General features: G+C 39.7%; 1 long non-coding RNA gene across 1 annotated transcript; it reads right to left on the reverse strand.

Annotated features, from left to right (window-relative positions):
* Positions 1–6,241: 6,241 nt before the first annotated feature.
* LOC133056169 (uncharacterized) lies at positions 6,242–7,725 on the reverse strand. The gene is made up of 2 exons (XR_009692748.1): positions 7,375–7,725; positions 6,242–6,930 (listed from the first exon to the last, which is right to left on the reverse strand). It is a non-coding gene; the product is annotated as an uncharacterized LOC133056169 (long non-coding RNA).
* Between the last annotated feature and the right edge of the window lie 564 nt (positions 7,726–8,289).

The following is an 8,289-nucleotide window of genomic DNA, read 5'->3' on the forward strand; positions in this document are numbered from 1 at the left end:
CCCAGGTGGCTCAGCGGTTAAGAATCCCGAGACGCGGGTTTGAGCCTTGGGTGGGAAAGATCCCCTACAGAAGAAAATGGCAACCCTCTCCGATCCTCTTGCATGGGAGAATCCCGTGGACAGAGGAGCCTGGTGGACTACAGTTCATGGAGTCGCAAGAGTCGAACGCGGCTTAGCGACTGAACAACTGATTTGTTATCTCACCAAAGAAAAGCAGGGGAAAAAAAATCCAATCAGGGAATTGGAATCCCAGGTCTTGTTATAGAAAACCTCCAAAGTTCTTCGGTGACCTAAAGGAGTTATTTATGTTGTGAGTGCCATATTTACAAATGCATACACATACAAAGATAATATTACTGGTTCTAAATTCCCAAATAAGTGAATTTTTGTTTGTTTGTTTTTTTAACAAGCTGGAGCTAATTCGATATCTTAAACCTTTGGAAATGGTGCCTGAAAATGTAACAGCTCTTATCTAGAAAAGAAATTTGATAGGAAAATAAGACAAATTTTCAGTAATTTACTTGGGGAAGCACTTCCTTCACTGAGATGATTCTCAACGACTTATTTGAATAGTAGAAATAAGATGACTTGGAATGTTAGGAAAACCCTGTCACCCCAATAGTTTATTCTTTTGAGGTATACCCTTTTTAGTAAAGGGAGAAAAATCCTGTGGGTATTACAATTTTACTCAAATCTGTATCTCTGAAGTCAGCCATCCATAGGATGAAATTTAATGTAGTTTCACACAAAATTCCACACTGTTCTACCATCTATGTCTTGCTGCATTTTCCAAATGTTTCACAAAGTTTCTCTGATCTGAGTGTTTTTGACACCATTGGTGTGGTATGAGAAATTACAAAGTCATATCCATTTTCTAGTGGGTGAAAAGAGGCCTAATAGTTTCCAAATGTAAAATAAACTCTCAGTAGCAGATAAATCAGTTTTTAAAAGCTGGCTATTATAGCTGCTCTGACTATTCAAAATTTTTAAAGCATCAGAAGTGAAGTTAAAGCCAAGCTTAAAAAGACATTGATAGAAATCATGTCTAACTTCCTCCAGAAAAAAATTTTTCTGAAAAGAATTTGAAAAGGAATAGATACATGTATACATATAACTGAATCACTTTGTTCACCTGAAAGTAACACATTGCAAATCAACTGTGTGTGTACAGTTGCTCAGTCATGTCCAACTCTTTGCGACCCTCTGGACTGTAGCCCGCCAGGCACCTCTGTCCAAGGGAGTTCCCAGGCAAGAATACTGGAGGGGGTTGCCATTTCCTTCTCCAGGGGGATCTTCCCAACCCAAGGTGGAATCGGCGCCTTTTGCATCTCCTGCATTGCAGGTGGAATCTTTACCAATGAGCCACCAGGGGAAGGCTGTTAATCTATTGTACTCCAATATAAGACAAAATTTAAAAAAAAAATTATTCTGGTAAACATGAAAGACCAGAAGGAAAAACCAGCCTCAGAAGAATACCTGAGAAAAAAAGTAACTTGAGTGACAAAACAGAGCTGTCCTGTTCACTGCAGGCTGTTGAGTAGAATCTCTAACTTCTATTCAGTAGATGCCAATAATACCCTTTGACAGTTGTGACAACCAAAAATGTCTCTAGAAAATGGAGATGTGAGGACTGGATGAAGACAGTCAAAAGATACAAAATTCCAGTTATGTACAACATGATAAATGTAATTAACACTGCTGTATGTTACATGTGAAAGTTGTTATGAAAATAAATCCTAAGAGTTATCACAAGAAAAATCATTCCTTTTTCTTTAATTTTGTATGTTTATGACAGATGTTCAGTAAACCTACTGGGGTCCTCATTTCATGATACATGTAAGTCAAGTCATTATTCTGTATAGTGCTATTGTGTCAATTGTCTCAATAAAACTGGAAGGGAAAAAGTCTAGATACTCCTAGTGTCCCCTCAGGGGTAAAATCACCGCTTTTAAGAGCTACTGGCATAGATATTCAACCACAGGAAGAGAGAAACAGCTTAGTAAGTATAGTTAATATCAATGAAATAGTCACCTATTCAGAAGAATTACAAAGGCTGATAAGAACATGGAAAAGTCAAGAAAATTTTTTTAACTTTTTTTTTTTTTTAATGTGAACCATTTTAAAATTCTTCATTTAATTTGTTAAAACGTTGCTTTTGTTTTATGTTTTGGTGTTTTGGCCACAAGGCATGCAGAATCACAGCTCCCTGACCAGGGATCAAACCTGCACCCCCTGCATTGGAATGCAAAGTGTTAACTACTGGATCGCCAGGGAAGTCCTTCTTTTTCCTCACATAAATTCACTTCCGGGAAATAATCGAGAGGTTTGAATAGCCACCAAAAAAAGGGAAGTAAGAAATGTCCCACAGTTAGAGAAGGATTATGCAGCTATTAAGAGGTAATTAAAAGGAAGCAGATAAGATTTCCCAGGTGGCTCGGTGTTAAAAGAATCCACCTGCCAATGCAGGTAGACGCTGATTCAATCCCAGGGTTCGAAAGATCCCCTGGAGAAGGAAATGGCAACCCACTCCAGTATTCTTGCCTGGAGACTCCCATGGACAGAGGAGCCTGGCTCGCTACAGTCCATGGGGTCGCAGAGAGTCACACAACTGAGCACACACGCACTCATGGAAAAGGTAATTATAGCTAATGTTTATAAAGATAAAATTCAGTAAAGTCTTATTTATTTTTAATTTTTATTTATTTATTTAATTTTTCGCTGCCCTGTGTCTTGTGGCAAGTGGGGGCTACTCTATTATAGTTGCTTTGCACAGACTTCTCTTTGCGGTGGTTTCTGTTGTTGCACAGCACTGACTCTAGAGCACCCCGGTCTTCAGTACTTGGATGCATGGGCTCAGTAGTTTCAGCTCTCTGAAACTGGGCTTAGTTGCCCTTCGGCATATGGTATCTTCCCTGACCAGGGATGGAACCCCTGTCCTCTGCATTTGCAGGCTGCTTCTTAACCACTGGACCAACAGGGAAGCCCACAATAAAGTTTAAGTAAAAATTTTCTCAATTTTGTAAAAAAACATAATAAAAGCTATCACTATTTATGTAGAAAAATATACTGACAAGAATGGGTATTCTTACTCTCATAATTGGAAAAAAGTTATCTTGGAAATTCTTTGGTGGTCCAGTGGTTGAGACTCTGCAATTTTACTGCCTAGGGCCTGGGTTCAATCCCTGGTCAAGAAACTAATAACCCACCAGCTCTGAGGTGAAGCCAAAAGATAATAATAATAAATAGGGGGTTTCCCTGGCGGTCTAGTGGCTAAGGCTTCACCTTCCAATGCAGGAGGTGCAGGTTTGATTCCTGGTCGGGAAGCTAAGATCCCACATGCCTCATGGCAAAAGGACCAAAACATAAAACAATCAATACTGTAACAAAATCAGTAAAGACTATTTAAATTTTTTGGAAAAAAATCAGTAATAATAAATAGGAACTATTTAATAATAAATAGCATGTGAATTGAGTGCAGTTGTGCGGTAGTTTGAACATTCTTTGGCACTGCCCTTCTTTGGAATTGGAATGAAAACTGACATTTTCCAGTCCTGTAGCCACTGCTGAGTTTTCCAAATTTGCTGGCATATTGATTGAAGCACTTTAACAGCATCATCTTTTAGGATCTGAAATAGCCCAGCTGGAATTCCATCACCTGCTCTAGCTTTGTTCATAGTGATACTTCCTAAGGCCCACTTGACTTCATACTCCAAAATGTCTGGGTCTAGGTGAGTGATCACACTATCATGGTTATGTGAATCATTAAGATTTTTTTTGTATAGTTCTTCTGCTTCCCAAGTGGCTCAATGGTATAGAATCTGCCTGCAACACGGGAGACCTGGGTTGGCTCCCTGGGTTGGGAAGATCCCCTGGAGAAGGGAAAGGCTACCCACTCCAGTATTCTGGCCTGGAGAATTCTGGCCTGGACTGTAGTCCATGGGGTCACAAAGAGTCAGACACAACTGAGCAACTTTTACTTTCACTTTTCACTTTCTGTGTATTCTTGCCACTTAATATCTTTTGCTTCTGTTAGGTTCATACCGTTTCTGTCCTTTATTGAGCCCATCTTTGCATGAAATGCTCCCTTGGTATCTCTGATTTTCTTGAAGAGATCACTAGTCTTTCCCATTCTATTGTTTTCCTCTATTTCTTTGCATTGTTCACTTAGGAAGGCTTTCTTATCTCTCCTTGCTTTTCTTTGGAACTCTGCATTCAGATGAGTATACTTTCCTTTTCTCCTTTGCCTTTCGCTTCTCTTCTTTTCTCAGCTATTTGCAAGGCCTCCTCAGACAACCATTAATAATAAATAGGGTGGTCCAGGTAACCCTAACCTAATGCAGGTGGCTGGGGTTTGATCCCTGGTCAGGGAACTAGATCCCACATGCCACAACTGAAAAAAAAGAACCTGCTTGCCACAATGAAGATTGAAGATTGGAGATCCTGTGTGCTGCAACTAAGATTGGACACAGCCAAATAAATGCTTTTAAAAAATAAAAAAAGAAAATGTTATCTTTTATGATGTTTACCACATAATTTAAAATTTTTTAAAATTTAAGACCAAATTAAAACTTTCTACAATTATATGAAGAAAATTACATGTGGATAAGGATTGGAAATTAAGTGTTGCCTTATGGGAATGTGAATTAAAATTTTTTATTCTTTAAAAAATATTTTCTTGATAAATGTTTTAAATACAAATGTAGATACATATGCACACATACATGAATAAGGCCATTTTGTAAAAAAGCTGTTTTAAAGCCATCAGTTCAGTTCAGTCTCTCAGTCATGTCTGACTCTGCAACCCCGTGGACTGCAGCACTCCAGGCCTCCCTGTCCATCGCTAACTCCTGGAGTTTACTCAAACTCATGTCCACTGAGTTGGTGATGCCATCCAACCATCTCATCCTCTGTCATCCCCTTCTCCTGCCTTCAATCTTTCCCAGCATCAGGGTCTTTTTTTTTTTAAAAATAAATTTATTTATTTTAATTGGATGCTAATTACTTTACAATATTGTAGTGGTTTTGCCACACATTGACATGAATCCGCCACAGGTGTACATGTGTTCCCCATCCTGAACCCCCCTCCCACTTCCCTCCCCAACAGGGTCTTTTCAAATGAGTCAGTTCTTTGCATCAGGTGGCCAAAGTGTTGGAGTTTGAGCTTTAGCATCAGTCTTTCCAATGAATAGTCAGGACTGATTTCCTTTAGGATGGACTGGTTGGATCTCCTTGCAGTCCAAGGGGACCCTCAAGAGTCTTCTCCAACACCACAGTTCAAAAGCATAAATTCTTGGGTGCTCAGCTTTCTTTATAGTCCAACTCTCACATCCATACATGACTAGTGGAAAAACCATAACTTTGACTAGATGGACCTTTGTTGGCAAAGTAACATCTCTGCTTTTTAATATGCTGTCTAGGTTGGTCATAGCTTTTCTTCCAAGGAGCAAGCGTCTTTATAGCCATACTAATGTATATAAGACTTCAATTGAGAAATGGAGTTAAAGCTGCTCTAGTACTGTGATTCTCAAACTTTAGTAAACTTCAAAATTATCTAGAGGGCTTTCTAAGCCACTGATTCTTGGACTCTTTCCCCAGAACTTCTAACTCAGTAGGTCTGGGCTAGGGCCCAGAATCTGTTAGAATTTGTACTTCTAACAAGTTCCCAAGTGAAGGTGATGTTGCCCAAGGGACCATCCTTTGAGAACCATCCTTCCAACTCTGCCTTCCCTACCTTAGGGTGAGAGTAATCAATCACAGACAGGAGCCTGAAGAGTACAACTATTATCTATATTTGGCACAATTGCAAAATACAAACTTTGTTCAGTTTGTTTCTGTTCATCTTATGAAACACAACAGGGCCTTCCTGAATCCAGTAATGGACAGAGGAGTAGGACTGGAGCATTTCACAGGATTAGAAGAACTTGAAATTGTCATACCAGTGTAGAGATTGCATTCCTGATAGAATACCTGACAGGAATCCTAAATTAAGCATTTTTGGTATTCTCATGCCAAGTACTATGTTACTATTGCAAAAATAAGTCAATGAACATTTATCTATCACTTGCTCTCAGTAACTTGTTATTTGCAGAGACTATGAAATTGAAAAGTGACAATACCTGCCCTCAAAAAGCTTACAGGACCATTCATTAAGTTAGGTTTGTGCAATGTATATATTAATGTTTAGTGATGGAATATTACTCAGCTATAAAAAAAGTGAAATAATGCCATTTGCAGCAATATGGATATATCCAGAGATTGTTATATTAAGTCAGAGAAAGACAAATATATCAGGCAGATTCTTTACTTTCTGAGCCACCAAGGAAGCCCGTCGCTTACATGTGGAATCTAAAAAACTAATACAAATGAACTTACAAAACAGAAACAGACTCACAGACATAGAAAACAAACTTATGGTTAACAAAGGGGATAGCAAGGAGGGGGAACAAACCAGGAGTTTTGGATTAACATATATACACTAATGCATGCATACACACTAATATGTATAAAATAGGTAAGCAATAAGGACTTACTATATAGCAGAGAACTATACTCAATACCTTGTAATAACCTATAACAAAAAAGAATCTAAAAAAGATGCACATATATAACTGAATCAGTTTGCTGTACACTTGAAACTAACATAACATTGTAAATTAACTATACTTCAATAAAAAAATTTCAGCAATTGTACTGTGAAATGGAACAATATTTCCCTACATTTAATACCCCAGCTGATACATTTAAAGCTTCTTGGCTTTCACTGCTGGTGCAAGCTTGGGTCCCATCTTCTTTGCCATGATCCAAGGGTAGAAAGCTGGAAGGTTTCCACGAAAGAGTCTGTGATGTTGTCTTCAGATTTCCTGCAGTATTCAGGAATTGACTACTCATTATTCCTGGGGTTTCCCAGATGGCTCAGTGGAAATAATCCTCCTGCCAATGTAGGAGAGACAGGTTCGATCCCTAGGTCAGGAAGATCCCACATGCCGCGAAGCAGTTGAGCCTGTGCATCACGACTACTGAGCCACATGCTGTAGCTACTGAAGCCCATGCACCCTAGAGCTGGTGCTCCATGAGAGACACTACTGCAGTGAGACGCCTGTGCTCTCTGCAACTAGAGGAAAGCTCGTGCAGCTGCAAAGACCCAGCACAGCCAAAAATAAAATTATATATAAAAAAATAAGCCAAAACAACTTGACTTGTGCTCCCACCACTATTCTAGGACTTTTTTTTTTTTTTCCTGCACATTTTCATCTCTCTGAGCCCTTCCACTGGGGCCTGGATGAAATCCTGCAGTAATCAAACTCTGTCTGAGCTCTGACTCAGAAAGTCTCGGGTCTACTGGATCTACCCCTTCAAGCCGGCTGACCAAGTTACCTGAACACTCTTTGTCTCAGTTTCTTCACCTGCAAAACGAGAAGAATAATAATACAGGCTTTGTGAGGATTAAAGGCTTAGCACAGAATCCCCACATAGTAATCACTCAATTAATGTTTGCCACTGTTTTTCTATGTATACTACTCCATGCACTCTCTCTCACTTTTTCTCTGGAAAAGCACCCTTTTCCAGTGCACAGCCTCCCCCCAAACTTCCCATTCCTATGAAAATGATAGAGGGAAAAACTTAACATTGGGAAATTTCTATTTTTTCACAGTTTGTTTCCCCTGGAAGTTGCAGAGACTCTCAGTATTCAGCTTCAGTAGCTTCCCTAGGCTCAGCTCACAGAATTTCAGTTTATCGTTGGAACATGGATTGTTCACATGTTTGAATACACGTTACTACTTTCTATAGCGCTCCTCCTTTGCCTGAAGGTGATTTTTGTAATTTGGCAGAACTTTAGAAGGGGGGATGATATTGTAGGACCCACCTGTCCCCTCGAAGCTAACAACTAAACAACCATTTGATTAGTGGAGTCCCCCACATTTTACTGAGTATAAGTTTAACATGACATGTTCCTCTTTGATGGTTCTGCCATCCTATAAACCTGGGAAGACATGTGATGGCAACAGAAGACCTGGGATTAGGGACTTCTCTGGTGGTCCAGTGGCTAAGACTCCACGCTTACGATGCAGGGAGCCCAGGTTCCCACATGCTGCAACTAAGACCTGGTGTTTGCTTTTAGTTGCTAAGTTGTGTTCGAATATTGCAATTCCATAGACTGTAGCCTGCCAGTCTCCTCTGTCCATGGAATTCTCCAGGCAAGAATACTGAAGTGGGTTGCCATCTCCTTCTCCAGGGGATCCTCCTGATCCAGGAATCGAACCTGGGTCTCCTGCATTGCAGGTAGATTCT

The sequence above is a fragment of the Dama dama genome, chromosome 5, assembly GCF_033118175.1.
Source record: "Dama dama isolate Ldn47 chromosome 5, ASM3311817v1, whole genome shotgun sequence".
Lineage (NCBI taxonomy): Eukaryota > Metazoa > Chordata > Mammalia > Artiodactyla > Cervidae > Dama > Dama dama.